This window comes from Balaenoptera physalus, assembly GCF_965194825.1.
Source record: "Balaenoptera physalus genome assembly, chromosome: 14".
Taxonomy (NCBI): domain Eukaryota; kingdom Metazoa; phylum Chordata; class Mammalia; order Artiodactyla; family Balaenopteridae; genus Balaenoptera; species Balaenoptera physalus.
Genome location: NC_138893.1, coordinates 4,800,838 through 4,823,742, shown reverse-complemented (window position 1 = coordinate 4,823,742; position 22,905 = coordinate 4,800,838). Strand labels below are relative to the sequence as shown.

General features: G+C 38.2%; 1 long non-coding RNA gene across 5 annotated transcripts in view; it reads right to left on the bottom strand.

The window, feature by feature from the left end:
* Positions 1–22,905, bottom strand: part of LOC309643147 — a 426,223-nt gene that overhangs the window by 344,791 nt on the left and 58,527 nt on the right. For 4 of the 5 annotated variants that reach the window (XR_014253574.1, XR_014253575.1, XR_014253576.1 and 1 more), the window contains exon 1: positions 5,616–9,312. This is a non-coding gene — a long non-coding RNA (uncharacterized lncRNA). Of the gene's footprint in view, positions 1–5,615; positions 9,313–22,905 lie in introns of those variants that run through there. The other variant, XR_014253573.1, reaches the window with a different exon arrangement.

Below are 22,905 nucleotides of genomic sequence, written 5' to 3'. Positions count from 1 at the left end.
ACATCTTCTTTATCCATTCATCTGTCCATGGACACTTAGGTTGCTTCCATGTCCTGGCTATTGTAAATAGTGCTACAATGAATATTGTGGTACATGACTCTTTTTGAATTACTGTTTTCTCAGGGTATATACCCAGTAGTGGTATTGCTGGGTCATATGGTAGTTCTACTTTTAGTTTTTTAAGGAACCTCCATACTGTTCTCCATAGTGGCTGTACCAACTTACATTCCCATCAACAGTGCAAGAGGGTTCCCTTTTCTCCACATCCTCTCCAGCATTTATTGTTTGTAGATTTTTTGATGATGGCCATTCTGACCGGTGTGAGGTGATACCTCATTGTAGTTTTGATTTGCATTTCTCTAATGATTAGTGATGTTGAGCATCCTTTCATGTGTTTGTTGGCAAACTGTGTATCTTCTTTGGAGAAATGTCTATTTAGGTCTTCTGCCCATTTTTGGATTGGGTTGTTTGTTTTTTTGATATTGAGCTGCATGAGCTGCTTGTATATTTTGGAGATTAATCCTCTGTCAGTTGCTTCATTTGAAAGTATTTTCTCTTATTCTGAAGGGTTGTCTTTTCATCTTGTTTATGGTTTCCTTTGCTGTGCAAAAGCTTTGAAGTTTCATTAGGTCCCATTTGTTTATTTTTGTTTTTATTTCCATTGCTCTAGGAGGTGGGTCAAAAAGGATCTTGCTGTGACTTATGTCATTGAGTGTTCTGCCTATGTTTTCCTCTAAGAGTTTTACAGTGTCTGGACTTACATTTAGGTCTTTAAACCATTTTGAGTTTATTTTTGTGTATGGTGTTCGGGAGCGCTCTAATTTCATTCTTTTACATGTAGTTGTCCAGTTTTCCCAGCACCACTTACTGAAGAGGCTGTCTTTTCTCCACTGTATATTCTTGCCTCCTTTATCAAAGGTAAGGTGATCATATGTGCGTGGGTTTATCTCTGGGCTTTCTATCCTGTTCCACTGATCTATATTTCCATTTTTGTGCCAGTAACATACTGTCTTTTTTCTTTTTGAATTTTTGAATTTTATTTATTTTTTTATACAGCAGGTTCTTACTAGTCATCCATTTTATACACATCAGTGTATACATGTCAATTCCAATCTCCCAATTCATCCCACCACCACCACCGCCCCCCCGCTGCTTTCCCCCCTTGGTGTCCATATGTTTGTTCTCTACATCTGTGTCTCAATTTCTGCTGTGCAAACCGGTTTTTGGTACCATTTTTCTAGGTTCCACATATATGCGTTAATATACGATATTTGTTTTTCTCTTTCTGACTTCCTTTACTCTGTATGACAGTCTCTAGATGCATACACGTCTCTACAAATGACCCAATTTCGTTCCTTTTTATGGCCGAGTAATATTCCATTGTATATATGTACCACATCTTCTTTATCCATTCGTCTGTCGATGGGCATTTAGGTTGCTTCCATGACCTGGCTATTGTAAATAGTGCTGCAATGAACATTGGGGTGCATGTGTCTTTTTGAATTATGAGTACCATACAGTCTTGATGACTGCAGCTTTGTAGTACAGTCTGAAGTCGGGGAGCCGGATGCCTCCAGTTCCATTTCTCTTTCTCAAGACTGCTTTGGCTATTCAGGGTCTTTTATGTTTCCATACAAATTGTGAATTGTTTTGTTCTAGTTCTGTGAAAAATGCCACTGGTAGTTTGATAGGGATTGCATTGAATCTGTAGATTCCTTTGGGTAGTACAGTCATTTTCACAATGCTGATTCTTGCAATCCAAGAACATGGTATATCTCTTCATCTGTGTGTATCATCTTTAATTTTTTATCAGTGTCTTATAGTTTTCTGCATACAGGTCTTTTGTCTCCTTAGGTAGGCTTATTCCTAGGTATTTTATTCTTTTTGTTGCAATGGTAAATGGGAGTGTTTCCTTAATTTCTCTTTCAGTTTTGGCAATGAGGTTTTGAAAGCCTTCACGAGACCCAAGTCTCATCTTTGCAGAATGACGCAAGAGCTCATTACTGTTGATGAATTTTAAATAGAACAATCATTTTGATTGCTTAAGTCTGACTCAGTAAGCCTGCAAAAGCATTTCTCCCATCATGCTGAATCCTCAACAAATCTCAGGATTCTACCAGACATTTTCATGAGAAAATATGAAAAATGTCCAGAGTTTCACATATTACCACCAGGCCAAAATGACTCCTTTTTCTATGCCATGGCCTATGGGCATTAACTAGAAAGAAAGAGTACTAGAGAATAGTTAGGGAGATTAAAATTAAACCTCGAACTTCATAGTTGGTTCTTACATTTCCTTTCTGCTTTTCATATATTTACTCTCATTTCCCATTACCTTTTCTGAATTCTTTTTTTAGCTTTTAAAAAGTATTTATGGTACCTCAAATTCTTTAGGAAAGAAATGGACAATAATACATGCAGTGCATGTAAATAGCATTCTAGTCTATTATAGCAGGTGGCTGACCTTTTTGGAGGGCAGACACTTCACATCTTCAGCAAGTAGAGAATCAGTCATAGCTTAATGTGATTCTAGAACTATAAAGACCTTAGTGATTTCGTGGTCTAGAGATGTTAAGATTCTGGCATAAGGGCCCTCATTCCTCTATCCCATGCTTATGGCTAATTTATCACAGAACACTCTCCCACTGCGTCAGGTTTCATCTTCGTTGTCTCAACTCAGTACCCCAGTTAGCTACTACCAACCACTCAAAGTAGGACTGTAAAATAAATCCTATTTGCAGTTCAGCACCTAGTCCATTCTCTTACTGTTACAGATATGGGAACAGAGGCTTCCAATCAGCTACAGGGCTTAGACCGATCCCTAACTCTGAGCACAGTCATTCCAGAATGTCTCCATAGTCCTAGAGGCCCAAATATTTTCATGTGAATACACAATGACAAAGCAGATATGTAGAAACAAGATGACAGAGCTGGCCTGGAAAGAAAGATTAAGAGACTTTCATCCTGTTCTGCTTGTTGCCAGACTGAAAATTTACCAAAAGAACAAAAAGATTTTCAACTGATTTAGAAACTAATCTTGTTTGTCAAGCAACCCAGAAAGAAAGCGTACCATGAAATGTTTGTTTGCTTGTTTTTCTTTTTGTTTTTTGCTTATCCAGCTTTATATAGAGGCAGAAAAGAAGAATATACATATAAAAGTATTCCAGAGTCACCGGAAGTCTCCACCCACTTCAAAACCCTTCTCTCATCATCAGGTCTTGATACGTGACATTCCTTTAGTAGGTCTATAGCTCATCATTACTCACTGAATGACTATACCAAAAAACAAATTCCTGTGGAAAGAAGGAATTCTTGGTTAAGGTGTCAACAAGTATCAACAGATTATTTTCTCAGGGAAGTTTGTATTAAAGAGGGGAAAAAAGAAAGAAAATACATAGTGAGAGATGTGAAAAAGGAGACCAAGTAAGTGAGTTGCCAAAGGTCTTCCAGGTGAAATTGAATTTTGAATCCTGAATTCCTTGACCTGATTCACATTACACTCTCCTGCATTGCACACAACCCTGGCGGTTCTTCAGAGACCCTTTCCATGACCAAAAATTATCACTCAAAGTTCCAGATAAAAATCACTAATATTAAGGGAACACTTACTATGCGCTAGGCTATATGCTTACTGTTTCTTATGTGTATTACCTCACTTAGTACTCAAAGAAAACTTATGAAGTTCATTCTTTTATTATCCCTACTTTGCAGATAAGAAAATCGAGTCTTAGAGAAGTTAAGTAATTTGCCTAGGGACTTCTGGCTAGAAAGTGACAGAGCAGAGATTTGAAGCACAATCCATCTGATTGCAAGCCATACTTCTAATCACTACAGTAATCTGCTTTCAGTTGTTCCAGGGCCAAACAGAAGACTCTTAGCCTGGATTTGTATGTTCCTCAGTATTAAAAACGCAATTATGGGACAATATATAAAAATTCTAAATAATTCTTATTCTTTCTTCAGTTTTGCTAAAAATCAACAAAACATGTGAAAGGACATCTGATGTAAGATTGTGAGAGACAACTTACTGCAGAAATCAACCACTAATCCAAGGCCCTTGATCAAGCTAACCCTTGCAGGGAGGGTAGGGATTTTAACATTTAGTTGTTCTCTTGGGCTTGCTTACTGGAGATATGCTAAATCTTAGGCCAACTGTCCCATCTTCAACAGTTGATCAAAAATGAGAAGTCTGACCAACTTCTGTTGTTGGACTTGCAAAGACCTGAACTGAGTCACAGACACTTCATCCATTAAAGCCATTCATTCAAATGACATTTATTTGAACATCTACTAAGTTCTAGAAATGATGCTAAGTTTTGAGGATTCAAAGGTAAAACGATATGATCACAGAATTCAAGAGCTTCCTCAAGTGATAAGCTGATTGCGTCATAAGTAATAACAAAACTAAGGGTAATCGTTATCATGGAAATCAATACACACTGCAGTGCAAGTATCAGAAGAGGGGTTCCTGTCCTAGTCCACCAGGGCGATAAAAGGATACCATAGACTGGGTGGCTTATAAACAATAAAAACTCATTTCTCACATTTCTGGAGCCCGGGAGTTCAAGGTCAAGGTGCCAGCAGATTTGGCATCTGGTGAGGGCCCACTTCCTGTTTTATAGACAGCTGTCTTCTGTGTCCTAACATGGTGGAAGGGACACGGGAGCTCTCCAGAGCCTCTTTTATAAGGGCGTTAATCTCATTCATGAGGGCTCTGCCCTGATGACCTCATCACCTCCTAAAGGCTCCAGCTCCAAATACCATCACACTGGGGATTAGGATTTCAAAACATGAACCTTGAGGGGGAAGACAACATTTAGTCTATAGCAGTTCCTCAGTCTACCAACACAGTCTGGGAAGGCAAGAGAGAATATCATAGAAGACTTAGGCAGAAGACATGTCTCTATTTCTCTCTTCTGGGCAGTGCTACAAAAAAGATAAAATCGCAAAGGGTAGAGGGTGAAGTTACCACCCAGGAAAAGGCATTACTAACTCTCAAAGTTGGTAAGGCCTACTCTTGTCTATGAGGGAAGTATTAAGACCGTAAATCTCTAATTACACAGCAATTTAAACATGTAAGTTCAATGATCCCAGGTCTCTCTCTGTGAATTCATATAAAATCACTTAATATTAATATTTTCATCATTTGTCCCAAGCTGCAACTGCTAATGGAGACTTCTGGTTCCTTGCAAGATTCCTCAAAAAGGTGATGGAAAGTGTGGAATTAGATAGTAGTGAAGGTTGCACAACATTAAGAATATACTAAAAGTCACAGTGTACACTTTAAAATTATTAAAATGGTGAATTTTACCTTATGTAAATTTTATCTGAAAAAAAAATTCCCTAAAAACATTTTCAAAACTCAAAGGATGTTATTAAAATGCTTACAAAAAGAGTCTAACACTCTTGCTCACTTCTGGCTTCTACTACACATCACTGCTTTTCAAATTTTTAAAAATCCATATAATAAAATAATTCAAAAATGCAGAAAACTGCACAGAATATCCACCATCCAGAATCATATCACCACCAAAAATCAAGAATTATTAACATTTTGCCATTTTCAGATTATTTTCACTTAAGTTTTTTTCCATTAAAAATCAAATGTAACTTACATTTGAAGACTTTTCCCATCTCATTCTCTGCTCTCTCCAAAGACAGCGATTTTTCTGAAACTGTTATGCTTCCCTTCTGTAACACATTCAAAAATATTAACCACCTGTAAGTTTTTTCACAGATTGTATACAATACCATTTCACAAGTTTAAATTTTTTTTAAACATCTTTATTGGAGTATAATTGCTTTACAGTGTTGTGATAGTTTCTGCTGTATAACAATGTGAACCAGCTATATACATACGTATATCCCCATATACCCTCCCTCTTGCGTCTCCCTCCCACCCTCCTTATCCCACCCTTCTAGGTGGTCGCAAAGCACTGAGCTGATCTCCCTGTGCTATTCGGCTGCTTCCCACTAGCGATCTATTTTACATTTGGTAGTGTATATATGTCAATGCTACTCTCTTACTTCGCACCAGCTTACCCTTCCCCCTCCCCGTGTCCTCAAGTCCATTCTCTATGTGTGTGTCTTTATTCCTGTCCTGCCCCTAAGTTCATCAGAACCATTTTTCTTTTAGATTTGATACATATGTGTTAGCATATGGTATTTGTTTTTCTCTTTCTGACTTACTTCACTCTGTATGACAGACTCTAGGTCCATCCACCTCACTACAAATAACTCAATTTCGTTTCTTTTTAGCCAGACTCATTAAGAAAAAAAGGGAGAGGGCTCAAATCAATAAAATTAGAAATGAAAAAGGAGAAGTTACAACAGACTTACAAAGGGTCATAAGAGACTACTACAAGCAACTATATGCCAATAAAATGGACAACCTAGAAGAAATGGACAAATTCTAAGAAAGGTACAATCTTCCAAGACTGAACTAGGAAGAAATAGAAAATATGAACAGACCAATCACAGGTACTGAAATTGAAACTGTGATTTAAAAACTTCCAACAAACAAAAGTCCAGGACCAGATGGCTTTACAGGCAAATTCTATCAAACGTTTAGAGAAGAGTTAACACCTATCCTTCTGAAACTCGTCCAAAAAACTGCAGAAGAAGGAACACTCCCAAGATCATTTTATGAGGCCACCATCACCCTGATACCAAACCAAGACATAGATACCACACACAAAAAAGAAAACTAGAGGCCAATATCACTGATGAATATAGATGCAAAAATCCTCCACAAAATACTAGCAAACTAAATCCAACAATACATTAAAAGGCTCATACACCACGATCAAGTGGTCTTTACCCCAGGGATGGAAGGATTTTTCAACATCTGCAAATAAATTGGTGTGATACACCACATCAACAAATTGAAGAATAAAAACCATATGATCATCTCAATAGATGCAGAAAAAGCTTCTGACAAAATTCAATACCCATTTATGATAAAAACTCTCCAGAAACTGTCATAGAGGGAACTTACCTCAACATAATAAAGGCCATATATGACAAACCTACAGCTAACATCATACTCAATGGTGAAAAGCTGAAAGCATATCCTTTAAGATCAGGAATGACACAAAGATGTCCACTCTCACCACTTTTATTCAACAGAGTTTTGGAAGTCCTAGCCACTGCAATCAGAGAAAACAAAAAAAGAAATAAAAGGAATCCAAATTGGAAAAGAAGTAAAACTGTCACTCTTTGCAGATGACATGATACTATACATAGAAAATCCTAAAGATGCTACCAGAAAACTACTAGAGCTCATCGATGAATTTGGTAAAGTTGCAGGATACAAAATTAATACACAGAAATCTCCTGCATTCCTATACACTAACAACAACAACAACAAAAGATCAGAAAGAGAAATTAAAGAAACCCATTTGAAGACGGTTCTTTGGGACATGAGCCCACCATCTTCTCAGTCTGCTGGCTTCCAAATAAAGTTGTTATTCCTTGCCCCAGCAAAAAAAAAAAAAAAAAAAAAAAAAAAAAAAAAAAAAAAAGAAAGAAACCCATTTACCATCACTTCAAAAAGAATAAAATATCTAGGAATAAACCTAGCTAAGGAGCCAAAAGATCTGAACTCAGAAAACCATAAGATGCTGATAAAAGAAATCAAAGATGACACAAACAGACGGAAAGATATACCATATTCTTGGATTGGAAGGATCAATATTGTCAAAATGACTATACTACCCAAGGTAATCTACAGATTCAAAGCAATCCCTATCAAATTACTAATGGCATTTTTCACAGAAGTAGAACAAAAATTTTTACAATTTGTATGGAAACACAAAAGACCCCGAATAGCCAAAGCAATCCTCAGAAAGAAAAACAGTGCTGGAGGAATCAGGCTCACTGACTTCAGATTATACTGCAAAGTTACAGTAATCAAAAGAGTATGGTACTGCCACAAAAACAGAAATACAGATCAATGAAACAGCATTGAAAGTCCAGAAATAAACCCACATACCTATGTTCAATTAATCTATGACAAAGTAGGCAAGAACGTACAATGGAGAAAAGACAGTCTCTTCAGTAAATGGTGCTGGGAAAACTGGACAGTTATATATAAAAGAATGAAATTAGAACACTGTCTAACACCATACACAAAAATAAACTAAAAATGGATTAAAGACCTAAGTGTAAGACCAGATACTATAAAACTCCTAGAGGAAAATGTAGGCAGAACACTCTTTGACATAAACCAGAGCAACATCTTTTTGGATCCACCTTCTATCATAATGAAAATAAAAACAAAAACAAATGGGACCTAACTGAACTTAAAAGCTTTTGCACAGCAAAGGAAACCATAAACAAAACAAAAAGACAACCTACAGAATTTGCAGACGAAGCAACCCACAGGGGATTAACCCTCAAAATGTACAAAAACAGCCCATACAACTCAATATCAAAAAACCAAACAGCTCAATCAAAAAATGGCCAGAAGATCTAAATAAACATTTCCCCAAAGAAGACATACAGATGGCCAAAAAGGACATGAAAAGATGCTCAACATCTCTAATTATTAGAGAAATGCAAATCAAAACTACAATGAGGTATCAGTGCACACCAGTCAGAATGGCCATCATCAAAATGTCTATAAACAATAAATGCTGGAGAGGGTGTGTAGAAAAGGGAACCCTTCTACACTGTTGGTGGGAACATAAATTGTACAACTACTGTGGAGAACAGTACGGACGTTCCTTAGAAAAAGAAAAATACAACTACCATATGACCCAGCAATCCCACTCCTGGGCATATATCCAGAGAAAACCATGCTTAGAAAAGATACATGCACCCCAATGTTCATTGCAACACTATTTACAGTAGCCAATACATGGAAGCAACCTAAATGTTCACTGACAGATGAATGGATAAAGAGGATGTGGTACATACACATAATGGAATATTACTCAGCCATAAAAAAAGAATGAAATAATGCCTTGCAGCAACATGGATGAACCTAGCGATTATCATACTAAGTGAAGTAAGTCAGACAGAGAAAGACAAATATCATTTGATATCACTTATATGTGGAATCTAAAAATATGATACAAATGAACTTATTTATAAAACAGAAACAGACTCACAGACTTAGAAAACAAACTTACGGTTACCAAAAGGGAAAGGTGGGTGGGGGGAGGGATACGTTTGGAGGTTGGGATTGATATATACACACTACTATATATAAAATAGATAATCAACAGGACCTACTGTATAGCACAGGTTACTCTACTCAATACTCTGTAATAACCTATATGGGAAAAGAATCTGAAAAAGAACACATACATGTATTCTTTCAGGTGCTCTACACCTGAAACTAACACAACGTTGTAATCAACTATACTCCAATATAAAATAAAAACCGGAAAAGGAAATAATTCTTCTATCTTGATAAAATACATGGCAAATTTGATGTATTCTTATTCTTCGTCTAATAAGAAATATTCCATTTGTCTGTAAATTCACTTGGAATTTTCAAGTAGAGAAAAATATCATCACTGCTATTTCTTTTTTCTTAGTTATGACAATAAAGCACAAAATTGAATAGATTCAGCAATAGTTGGCATTCCTATTCTGTTCTCAACTTCAAAAAGAATGCTAAATAACCTTAATGAGATTAAGAAAATAGGCTTCAAATCCTATTTTTTTCCTAAAAGGATTCTTTAAATCAATGTACATACTAAACATTTTAGAGATAAGATATTAATAAGTTAAGATTGATGAAGCAGGCACTTGATTAAGTAAGGACTGTTATTATCTAATTTTACCAATGAGAAAATTAAGGGATGTAACTTGTTGAAGACCACACAGCTAGTAAATGGTAGAACTAGGATTTGAACATAGAAATCTGTCTTAATTGCACAGATGTTCTTAATTGTACCCTTACTGCCTCTCTCTCAAGCTTGCTAGCAAGCTCACCTAACTTCCTTGTCACTTCACTTTGATTGTGGACTTGCCCACTCTCTGCTCGAGCCCACCAAGACCCACTGACTGGTCTGTACCAAAAACAAACATGTTCTTAATTGCACACTTACTGCCTCTCTCTCAAGCTTGCTAGAAAGCTCACCTAACTTCCTTGAAATTATTTCCTAGTATTTTATTTCTACCTTATTTTAATTTTGTCCCCTAATTTTCTTTTTTACCCAGAGTCCCAGACTAATTATAAGATTCCTTGCCACTTCCAGACTCAGTTTTACAGAGGGGGAAACCCTTATGGCATACCATCTTTGAAATCTGTGTAAGAATCTCAGTTCTAGCTCTCTGCCTTTGATGGGGCCAAGACTAGATTTCTGCCCCTTGCCTGGGCACTGAAACCCAACTTCCTGGCTATTAGGATTATATTTGGGAACAATACCTCATGGTCAGTCATCATGGCATTAGCTCATGTGCTTAGCATTTTGTTTTCATGTTTCTTCTTTATTTTCAACACCTAATATTTTTTCTTTTTGACTGTATTTCATTCTAATTTTTTTATTGTATTTTTACCCAGTGTTTCTATGTGTTTGGAGCCATGGAAGTGGGAGGGGAGAGAGGGCCCCTCAGTGTCATGTCAGTCCCAATGTTGGCAGAATTTCCACCTCTTGTTTTGTCCCTTCTACGCTCTTCTTAGCATTTACCCGGCCTCTGCCTCCAGTCACTTTGTTAACCTGGCTCAATCACTCCAAATTTACTTAATGATGCACAGCTTTGCAGTCCTTGTGATGCCAGAAGGAGAAGATTCTCTCCTCTGTGTAACACTCAGGTGCTGGTAGAGGGACAAAGCAATTCCCTGGGCCTAAAGATGATTCTTTCAGTGTTCTCCACATTGGAGTAGGTTTCAGCCACTGGTCTGTACTCCGACCAACTGCTCCTCTCCTACCCTCAGGTCCTGTTGCTGACTCTCACTGGACCAGATTTTTCTTATCTACAGATAAATTGGATTTCAGAGTCCCTGTCATTCCTTCCAGCCAAGCTTCTGCTAGCACCCATCCTTCCCTCCAGTCAGCATCCCCACCCACCTCCAGAAGACTCAGCAGATGCAAAGAGATACTTGAGCAGGGGCAAGGGTTGGGTGGAGAGGGGTGTCACTTCACTTTGATTGTGGACTTGCCCACTCTCTGCTCTAGCCCACCAAGACCCACTGGTCTGTACCAAAAACAAAGCAAATCAAACATGTGACGTAAATTTTGTTTTAAAAGAATATATTAAAATTTTTGTTTCAAATGGAGCTGTTTTCTATGTAGTAATGAAATCGCCCATTAGTTCTCTGTTCATGAAAGATATAATGACAACGGAAGACCTGAATCTGGGTTCCACCTTTAAAAGGCCTTAAATCAGCATTCCAAGTCAGAATGTTAAGTCTAGATAATGTGTGAATATCCACAATTAAGGAACTAATCTGTGTGGGGATCACTTCTACTTACTTGGTAAAGACAAACTTCAACATTATTTATTTATTTATAACGTATGTACATTAAAACTCACCCATTCTTGAGGCGTATACAGTTCTATGAGTTCTAACACGTCTGGATCACACAAGCATGATGATCAGAACAGTGCCATCATTCCCCAAATTCCCTCGTGCTACCTCTTATAATCATACCTTTCCCTGACCTCATAACCCCAGCAGCCACTGATCTGTTTTCCATCACTATAGCTTTTCCTTTTCTAGAATATCATATAAAGCAATTGTACAGTATGTACTTGTTTGAGACTAGCTTGTTTCACTTAGCAGAATACACGTGAAGTTCATCCATGTTGTTACAGGTATCAGTAGTTTGCTTCTGCTTAATGCTGAGTATATTCCATTGCATGAATTTATTATAGTTTGTTTAGTCTTTTACCTGTTGAAGAAAGTTTGGGTTGTTTCTAGTTTAGGGTGATCATAAGTAATGCTGCCTAAATATTTTTGTAAAAGTTTTTTTGTGAATGTAAGTGTTCATTTCTCTCTGGTAAATACACAGGAGTAAGACTGCTGAGTGATAATGGTGAGTGTACGTTCAACCTCACAAGAAGCCACTAAACCATTTTCTAGAGTGGCTGTGCCCCAAGCAATGTAGGAAAGTCCCCAGAGCTCCTCACCCCTGCCAGACCTTGAGAGTGCCAATTTTGGAGTATTTTGTTACTATTTTTTTTAACTTAGACATTCTATAATACGTGTGTATAGTATGGATAGTAATTAAGCACACAAAAAGATGAACATCATTAATCATTAGGAAAATGCAAATCAAGCTCTTCTAACACTCTCATGAAAAGGGTATTAGGTTTCACACTAAAGTGACAAAAAATATTTCTTTCCAGGAGGTAAACAGTATAGCAATGTCGGCAGTATGACTCTCAACTTGATGGTCTGTGGATGTGAGAAGAAAACAAGGATATTCAATAAAGATTCTGGAAGAATGCCTGGTCCCAAAATAAGAAAATACACTCTACGGTGTGCTGAAAGTCACTTGCTGGGTATCTCTAATCTGTTGTTGGAAATTGGGTGTAGAACTGATTTCCCAATAATGGATTTTTGACAGTTGTTAGAAAAAAAAAAAAAGGTATTACATTTGCAGTTGAAAAGTGTAACTTTCTGTGCTGTCTGAAAATTCAATGGTCCCTTCACTACAGGAAACAATGTGTTACATACAAATAGAGGGAAACTGAATTATTGGGCATCAGTCCCACCAAAGGGTTCCATAAAATTGAGAGAGACCCTTCATGGTTTGCATTGATATAAGTGCCAGAAACTTGAGGTGAATTTATAGCCACAGACTTAAAATCCTGCCAGGAGACCTGGCCTCCTATCAGTTATCCTCCAACAAGTTCCTCTGTTCCCCTGGCCTTCTCTAGTTTCCCCTCGGCACTTTGGAATTATGAACATTATCCTCTTCCTACTTGCTTCCTTCTGAGACTTGAAGGACTCCCAATTCCAGGCCTCCTGATCTCTGGTCTTCTTTTGTATCTCATCCCGCCTCCAACTCTCCCCAAACCTTAGCCTCAGGCTTCGAGTCAAGGACACTTCCCACTCTCTCAGCCAGGCAAGGCTTGCCAAGGCTGAAGGGGCTATTTTTCTCTTTGTGGCCTCTGAAGGCCCTCACAGAGCTCCTCCAATTTTGCCTTCCTCCATTGATGATTTCATCTCAGTTTGTTGTCAGCCCTAAAGACACGTTTCTCTACTTTGAGCCTTGGCTTGAGTTACTTTTCTTTTCCTCCAGATTACAGTAAGTTTTCAATTAGTTTCTTCCTAGCTTATTTCATACCTTTCTCAGCTATCTTTGATCACTTCTGTGCCAATATACACTATGGATTATTTATTTAAAGTCATTTAAGTCTAATCCTAAATTGAGGGCCCTACTGTTCAATAAATGATAAATGCAATAAGAATGCTTTCATTTTCCATTTGCTTCATTATAGGTCATTTCTACGGTACACTGCATCAGGAAGGTTCTTTGGAGTCAATTATTTTTATCTATTCTTTCTGGAAATAAGAGCTAATATTCTTTAAGAGGAAGGATGGCCTGAGAGAATTTATGACAAAAGGTTGGCACTTCAAGCACAGACACACTCTAGCCCTAATTCTGTTGTTGACTCATGACATGACCTCAAAAAAGCCATCTAGAAATACGTTGCCTGTTAAGTGAGGATGAACTGTCTCTCAGGTTTCAGTTGAGGAATAAACTGCTAAATCACTTTCCTAACGTATTGTGTTTTGTAGCTCATCCATTGTCAGGAACCTGAGCTAAAAAGGAGGGAAATGGCTCTCTGGATATCATCACACATCACTCATAGGTTGAGTCAATTCTTCTAGGCAACAGAACTCACGCATGGAACCTAGGAAAAAAATTTCAACTAAATCATAAATGAATCAATTCTTTCAGGCAACAGAACTTACACATAGAAACTTTAAAAAGTTTTATCTAAAATGTGTTAGCTAAATTTCAGCTTAACATAACTTATGATGTTACAAAATCGGGTTAATCTAGCCTGGAGCCCATACGGCCAGAAGTATTTAAGGATATTTCTCCTTGTACCACTGAGTGACACTGTAATTAATGAACAGATGATTTAATACCTATCTTGCTAATAGACTGCAAGTGCCATCAAAGCAGAGTTGGTGTCCTGTTGTGTTCCACATATATCTGTTAAATGAATAAGTGAAAAAATGACTTTTTAATTAAACAGCCAAAATATGGTTTAAAAGTAAAACTGATTATCAGGATTTTGCTTTGTCAGGGATTCCAAAATACTCGGGAGTTGAACGTTCAGTTCCACTTATCAAGTGTTGTTGGCACAGCTGACAACTACCATTTGGTGTGTGCAGACAGGCACAGATTTTTTAGAGGCAGTTGGTCTACTCTTTAGTGAGATGGAAGGTTTCTGGGTTTTTTGTTTTTTAATTTTTTTTGGAGTTTAAGTGTTCTAAGTGGAATTTATATAGCCTACAAATGTTGAACCTGAGGTATAAAAATATAAATAAAAGACTCTATTTACATAGGCTAATTAGATTGGAGGTCTGAATTGGGTTAGGTTCACAGAATTGAATCATCAGTAAAATATACCCATGCCCCTCAATCTGGCCTCTAATCAGTCCTGTAGGTGGAAGCACCTTATTTTTTCCAACGTGCACTTAAGTATACACAACAGCAATAGTCTCTGCCTACCTCCAGAGTTTTGTTGTATTGTGCCACTGGAACTACATAGGAATCCAACTGTAGCTACTGAGTTCCCTCTGGACATAGCTGAGGCTCTGCTGGAAGTGGATCATTACCCAAGGATCAGAGCTAGACTTGTTTCAATCTCATTGCTGTAGTAGTTGCTGACTTGGCAGCTCAGGAATAACCTCTTCTGTGGTAATCTGTAATGGCAATCCCATATCAAAACAGAATCTTCACTTTGTTGTATACTAATCTCTAAGACATTCACTCACCTTCCTCAAATGCCTGTCAGGCAGGTGGCTCAGTTTTTCCCTCTGTCACCATTTTCCCTTTCATCTTCATAATAAGTTTTGATAACTCTTCCAACTCTCTGGTCTAAACCCTCTAAATTGTAATCCCCAATTTAGAGATCAAAATTATTAAAAACTGCTTCAGATCCTGAACCTCAAAACTCCAGTATGTGAAATGTCATTCACATTGAGATATAAAGAATGAATAAAATCAGAGAGCCCAAAGGAATAACAATTGAGGGAAAGGGATCTGCACCTCTAAAGAATCACCAATGAATGAAAGAGAGCCCTGCTCTTTTAAGAAGCTGAAAGGCACTCAACATAGCAGGCTAAAGATGAGGGAGTAGAATCAAGAGTTTAAAGAGGAAAACAGTGCAGGGCATTGGGAGCCTTAGAAGTCACACTAAGGAGTTTGAACTTTATCTCAAAGCTATCAAAGGATTTCTTACAGGGCTGTAACAAGATAAAATTTATAATTTTGGAAAGATCGATCTGGCTCACATATAGAGTAGGAATTTAAGGGGAATTAAGACATGTGGCCAAGAGACCTATAGGAGGATGTTGTAGAAATCTGGGAAAGACATGTTTGCCTGAACTTGGGCAGTAGGAATGGCAGAAATGGATGAATGGATGAATCAGGCAGGATTCCAAGTAGGAGAAATGGCAAGCTTTCGTAATAAACAGAATCAAAGGGTAAGGGAGAGGGACTTGCTAAGACTGACTCTCAGGTATGTAGTTTAGGCAGTTGGATGGTGGAAGGTGGTTAATTTGACTTTAGAGAAGTTTGAAGTACCTGTCAGAAATCCACGTAGAAGTACTAGTAAGACATTTAAACAGCTGTACCTGGCTATTAAAAATAGAAGGGTTTGCTGTGGCTTGGAAATATGTCCGTACATAGATGGTATCTGAAACCAGGGTAGTGGATGAGGCTGCTAATTACAGAGGGACAGAGACAGAGGTAGAAAGAGAGAGAGAGAGAGAGAGAGAGAGAGAGAGGTAGAGAGGCAGAGGGAGAGGGGGAGAAGGGGAGAGGGAGAGGGGGAGAGAAAGAGAGAGAAAGAGAGAGAGAATATTTGTCTTAGCCTTAGTTCTCCAGAAAGTAGAACTCAGGCAGAAGCTTCTGTGCTACTATGTTTTTAGCGTGTACAATCCAATGAAAGCATGAGCTGAAAAAGGGAAATGAGTCAAGGAAGAAAGAAAGACTAATAGGAGTTTGCTTTACCCAGCTGGTTGTCGCTTAGTATCAAATTGGACTATTTTTCAGGAGACTGGAGATCAGCACTGTATGGGGGAGGAGTGAAAGGGAAGAAAAATGTGTCAACTTCAAATCATAGCTCCCACCTCCCACTGGTCAAAGGTTTCCCCAGTGACTTCAACTTTCCACCTTTCTCACCCTCCAATACATACATCTCCTCCACTTCTGGGTTGCTCCTTGCATAGGTGACCACTAGGATCTTTGTGGTATCTTATGAGTCACTGGTCATAAGGAAGCCCCAGATTGGGAGGCAAGAGGCACACAGTGGGCATGAGGCAAGGAACTGCAGGTCGCACCCATGTGAAGTCAGTAGTGTAGCAGCTGGCAAAGCCCACCCGGAGTTGGTCACTACAGAGTGGCAGGGCTGAAAAAATTGGGCAAGGACTTCAGAGACAGGTGAAGTCAAGAAGGCTTAAGCTGGTTTATAAAAAGTGTCTGTACACTCTAGGACAGAATATAGCAAACACCATAACCAGGGGGATGGGCAGAGGAAAATAAGTGGTATAGGGTATTAAAAAGGCTCACAAACTGCTAGAAAGGTGGGGAGTGGCAAGCAAATAGATAGGTATGCTACATTCCAGCAAAATGAGTAATTCCACAAGTTTTTCCCCTTCTGCACTACTGCTGACGATGATCCCTCTTCTTAAAGTATCTTCCCCCTCAGTTTCACTGCTAACCTTGTAATTTTATCCACTTGGCAAATAATGAATTACTTCTGCACTGAAAAAGTCTTTTATTATCCCTCTCCATCCAAACCAGAGGTCATTTCCCCTCTTCAGCCCACTTAGGGTACTTGCAAGACCTTTCCCTTTGGGCTATTGCTACCTATGTATATGTTGTAAACTCCTGGTTATCTCCTCCACTGCTGTGCCAGTCCTAGAGGACCTAGGGATCCTTGTTAATTGTGGATTATTTGAACGATGAAATCATCATTGAAAAGCTGCACTTAGCAGTTCTGTAGCTAATTATGTCAAAGGACTGAATGTCATAAAGACAATTCCCTGAAGCTCAGACTCTCAAGTGAACAGTAAGTTGTCTGGGTCAGGAAGTTAGATGAACTGGGCTTTACTCCCTTCATCTTCCTGTCTCACTTTCTGTCTTTCTCCTTTTGCCAGCTTCTTTTCTCTACTCTTTCCCCACATACATACTCATTCCCCATCATTTTCTTTCTTCCTTCTTCATAGCTATCTCTCACTCTCTCTTCACTTCCTTTTTAGCCCATCTGTCCCTTCTCCTTCCCCTTTTCCCTTCCCATTTTTAGACTGTTTATTAAGCACCTATTAAGTGTAAGACACTCAAAAGGAATCAAATTACTGACCTCAAGGAAAAGAATATCTAGCTAAGCAAATGGAACACAGACATGTTATTATAATCCTTCAGTAAGTGTCTGGAACATGCCTCCTACTATTTCTGCTGTCCCTTCTCCCTCGCCTGGCCACCATCATTGGTCTCCAATTCCTAACAACAACAGCTCTTTCAACTGGCCATTAAAATGCACTGTAGCTTTGGGTTTGCAACCTTGGGACTCAACCACAAGCAGAGCCAGCTCCACTACTTGCCAGCACAGTAACCATTGGCCAATTCAGCCTTGGCTTCCTCATTGGCAAAGCTGAAATAACAATAGTGTTTCTTTCTTAGAACTATTGTTAGATTTAGAGGTAATGTATATAAAGCACATAACAGAGTATCTGATACAGAAGTACTGCTCAATAAACAGAACTACGCTAATGATCATCATCATAATATATCGCATAGTACTGAGTCATATTTTACACTTTATGTTTGGAAACCATATTTGAGATTAATGCTTTATTGCTGTTAAAAGTAATGCACAACTAAATGAAGTTGCTTATATACCACATGGTTTTTGATAGGGGTTGGGGTGGGTAGGGAAGTTACCCATTCTATGGGAACCAGCATAGAAGCATTTTACCTAAATATGGATGAGTGAGAGGCAATATCCCATCCTTTATCCCCTTAACCTCCCACCCTTTCCCTTCCAATGACTAGGGAAAGTATGCCTTCTCAAATAAAAAGGGAGAGTCTGTTTTCCTTAAGTTTAAATTTAGTTCCATGCTATAAATTTCTAACGCTACCCTGGGACATGGGCTGCTTTCTGTTAAGAAGATCCCATGAAAGGGTCAGGCTAATGTTTTCTCCAGAACTGTGTTTTTGGTATGCTATTGGCACTGACAGTCCCTATGGTTACACACTCTGTTAGCCAGAGCACTTCCTGTGAGCAAGCAGAGGAGTAGGAATCAGAGAGGAGGTGGTGGGCAAATGTCCAGCAAGCAGTCTTGTCAAGGGACAGCAATGGGGTAGGAATGAGAGATGAAAGAATGAAAGAGATGAAAGAATGGCTTGTGAAACAGAGACAAGCAAAGGCAGGAGGAATAATGACCAGGCTTAAAAGGACTCTGGAAATAAAGGGAAAAAGAAAGAATTTACCATAAAAGAACATCAGGATAAAAATACAATAATTATTAATACAAAGATGGATCACAATGAACTTTAAGCTCCTAAATTATTATGTGGAGAAGAAAGAATATTTATTTTGTGAATTTAAGACATATGGAGTTACTTCATAGCTCCAAATATTTTTTGCATTAAAATTTGGAATTCAAATCTGATGATACAGATTCCCCTACAACTCCTAGTCCAGAGAAATGGCTCTTCAGCTTTTTGGAGCCATGAGATGCTTTTAAGAATCTGATGAGAGTTGTGGACCCTCCTCCTTAGAAAAAACCCACACTTATAAACAAAATATTACACACAGAATTTTATTCATTTATGCATATGGACATGATAAAGCTTATTCATGGATTCTAATATTCTCAGATAAAGTAACTGGAATAACATCTTTTACCCTCATTTGACTGATGTCTTAGATAAAAGAAATCAACATTTTCAGAAAGGAATCATGATATTCTCAGATGGTAAATAATGGGAAGGACAGAAAGTTTACTTAGTCCCAAACTTTAAGAAAGTATTCAAACCTTCACCCTGCTTATAGTACAAATGAAATATAACATTAACAAGGCTTTCAGACTGACTTGGCAACCTCTGCTTAAGTGTTTTCTATAAGGGTCTGAATTGTGTCCAGTAAAGTGAAACCTGTACATTTCAGCTGACCTACTTTATGTACATTGCTTGCCTGGTCAGAGGCACAGGGTCTTCAGAGACAACAGGCAGGGCAGAAAGAAAGGGGGACAGAGAGGGACTGTGAATTGGAGAAAGATTTACAAACCTACTCTATATGGTGAATAAATGATAAACACAAGAAATTCAGAGAATTAAAATCAGGATATCTCCAAAACGCACAATTGACTTGATATAAGGACTCTGCAGAACATAAACCTTAAGACTCAAAAATGAGATTTTTTTTGTCAACATCTTTATTGGAGTATAATTGCTTTCCTATGGTGTGTTAGTTTCTGCTGTATAACAAAGTGAATCAGTTATACATATACATATGTTCCCATATCTCTTCCCTCTTGCGTCTCCCTCCCTCCCACCCTCCCTATCCCACCCCTCTAGGTGGTCACAAAGCACCGAGCTGATCTCCCTGTGCTATGCGGCTGCTTCCCACTAGCTATCTATATTACATTTGGTAGAGTATATATGTCCATGCCACTCTCTCACTTCGTCCCAGCTTACCCTTCCCCCTCGCCGTGTCCTCAAGTCCATTCTCTAGTAGGTCTGCGTCTTTATTCCCGTTTTGCCCCTAGGTTCTTCATGACCTTTTTTTTTTTTTTAGATTCCATATATAGGTGTTAGCATACGGCATTTGTTTTGAAGAAACACGAATTACTAAATGAAATGTAGGATTCTAGGTTGGATCCTAGAACAAAAATAGTTCATCAATGGAAGAACTGGGGAAACCTGAATAAAGTCTATGGTTTAGTGAATAGTATTGTGCCAAGGTTAATTTATTAATTTTCATAAATATGGTCATATAAGATGTTGAGATCGGGGAAGTTGAGTACTATCTTTGCAACACTTCTGTAAATCTAAAATCCAAACTGAGAGGTTAAAAAAATTTTTTTAAAGAATCCTAAATGGAGGAACTAAAATAGATCTTGAAAAAAAATCATCAAGTCTTCAAATATGATTTTAGAAAACTAAGTGCTGACCCATCCCAGTTTGAAAGAAAGATTCCACCTGGTTCCTCAGTAAGTCTACTCTCCCATTTCATCTCCCTTATTCTCATAGTCCTCCTTTACATTTACCTTGGTATCCCTCTGACCAGGTTTCTTTTCACTCATGGGGAAAGCAAAATGCTTGGATGACCATGATTTAGCCTTTCATATTTTTGGGTTAGTGCTTCTATTTCCTGGAGCAAAAAGATTCCTTTTTAACCTTTTTCAGAAACTAAAGTAATCTAGCAATTAATCGTTTCCGTGCTGTTCAAACTTGCTTCAAAATGACAGTTTGTCCTAAGATCATGTCTATGCACACTCAGTTTAAGTAGGTGGGAAAATATCTAACATATGTTACTAAATGGATGACTTGGAGTGTGAGCAGTCGAGGAAGAAAATACTGCTTTTTTCAATGTTTAAGCAATATATTGTCTGCTTACTAAAAACAGATCCATTGAACATTTCTATGCAATCCAATACAACAAATGTTTATTCAGAGTCTTTTATGAGCCATGTGCTGAGCTGAGTGATGGGAAAACAAGGCTGACTAAAATGAAATCCCTGACTTCAAGGAGACTCCATTTGGGGGAGAACACAGAGAGGGAAAGAGTTAATTTCAATGTATTAAGTGCTATCAGAGAAGTACATATAGGGTCTCATGGGATTGTACGAGAAAGGTGTAGGGACTATGGCCAAATGCACGTTTAATCATTCTTTTGCCCAGTGTTAAAACACCTGTAAAACAGATTAAAATGGTGTCTTTCCCATGGCTTTTTTAAAAAACAGATGCTTTTTCCCTACACACAAAGGATCTTTAAATTGTTCTACACTAGACACACTGCACCTATGACATGCCGTTTTCTGTGAAACACATGGTTGCATTTTTGTCTAACACGTTATTTTCCCAATGACTATTTATCATCTGCTCTATGTTTGTCTAATGAACAAAAAGTGTGAGGCAATGAAATAAACCTCAGCAAAACAATGAAAAGGCAACCATGCATCACCGATTTAGCAGGGTAAAAAAGGAACAAATAAAAAGAACATAGAGACTCAGTTGCTTCTGAATACCAGGAAAAGGCATCTGTGTTTCTCAACAAGTTAATAGCACCAACTGTGCCAACTAGCTGGAACCACTGAGGGAAAAAAAAAGTCAGCCAGAATTTAACACAAAAAAACAATTCAGCTGTATTCAGGTGCTCCAACAGTATGTAGTCAATCAGGAAGCCAACAAAGCAGCCATAATAAGATTTCACATGTGTCCACGCACAGTAATTTCTCCTACCACCACCACTAATTCAACAAAGGAAAATATATTAGTATTTTAATATAATGAATAAAAATCTGGAACTACTATTCATGTATCTATGGGATTTTGTTATGGCCACTCTGGATGTCACAACAAAATACCACAGACTAGGCAGATTAAACAGAAATTTATTTCTCACAGTTCTGGAGGCTGAGAAGTCCAAGATCAAGGTGCTGGGAAGAAAGGCTTCATTCTGAGGCCTCTTCTCTTGGCTTGTAGGCAGCTGTCATCTCACTGTGTGCTCACATGGCCTCTTCTTTGTGAACTGGGGTAGCTCTCTGGTACCTCCTCTCATAAGGACACTAATCCTTTCAGATCAGGGCCCTACCCTTATAACCTCATTTAACCTTAATTATTTCCTTAAAGGCTTGTCTCCAAATAGAGCCATACTGGAGGTTAGGGCTTCAACATATGAATTTGAGGGGGACACGGTCAGTTCTTAACAACTTACAAAAGAAGAGGGAGTTGTCGGGGGGGCTGAAGAACGCACAACATCAGTCAGAAAGAATAGAAGACTACAGGTTAGCAAGTTAGTTCTGGGTGCACATGTTCTAAAAGCAGTGTCAACTACAGCAACATCTCTGGAGATGTCAGTGCCTTAGGCGTACCTTCCTGAGTGTCAGAAAGAACAGTGTGTCCTGGGAAATCCACATATCACACATGATAGGAAGCAATGTAGTGGTTGAATTAGGGCTAGAAAAAATGCAGTGGATGCAAAGAAGGTGCTAGTAGAAGAATAATATTCTCCAAGAGAGTATTTAAAAATCTGAGAAATAGTAACTTTCTAAACTTACATTTGAATTAAAGTAATATGTTGATGAATTTCTGAAAGTAGCTTTGGAAGCACGTTTAAAGGGGTCTTAAGAGGAGCTATGGGGCTGTGTGTGTGTGTGTGTGCATTCCCCCAGTTATACTCTGAATGTGCAGAGTGCCCTAAGCGGGAACATGTTAACTTCTCTGTGTCCAGGCCTCCATATTCATTAAGTAGAATGGCACTGACAAACATTTTCCCATAACTTATCACATTGAGACAGAGTAACATAATACATTAATAAAGAATGATTTTTTCCAACTAGGGGAAAAGGGACCCTAACACAAAAACAAATACAGCTCATATATTTGAACAATGAACTTATCATCACTAGTCATTAGATTCTTTGACTGTAAAACAAGGATGTTAAACTAAAATCTGATATCTAAGATTCCAATGAATTTTAAGACAATGTTTTTTACGTGATCAAAGTTATAAGTGTAAAAAGACTTCAGG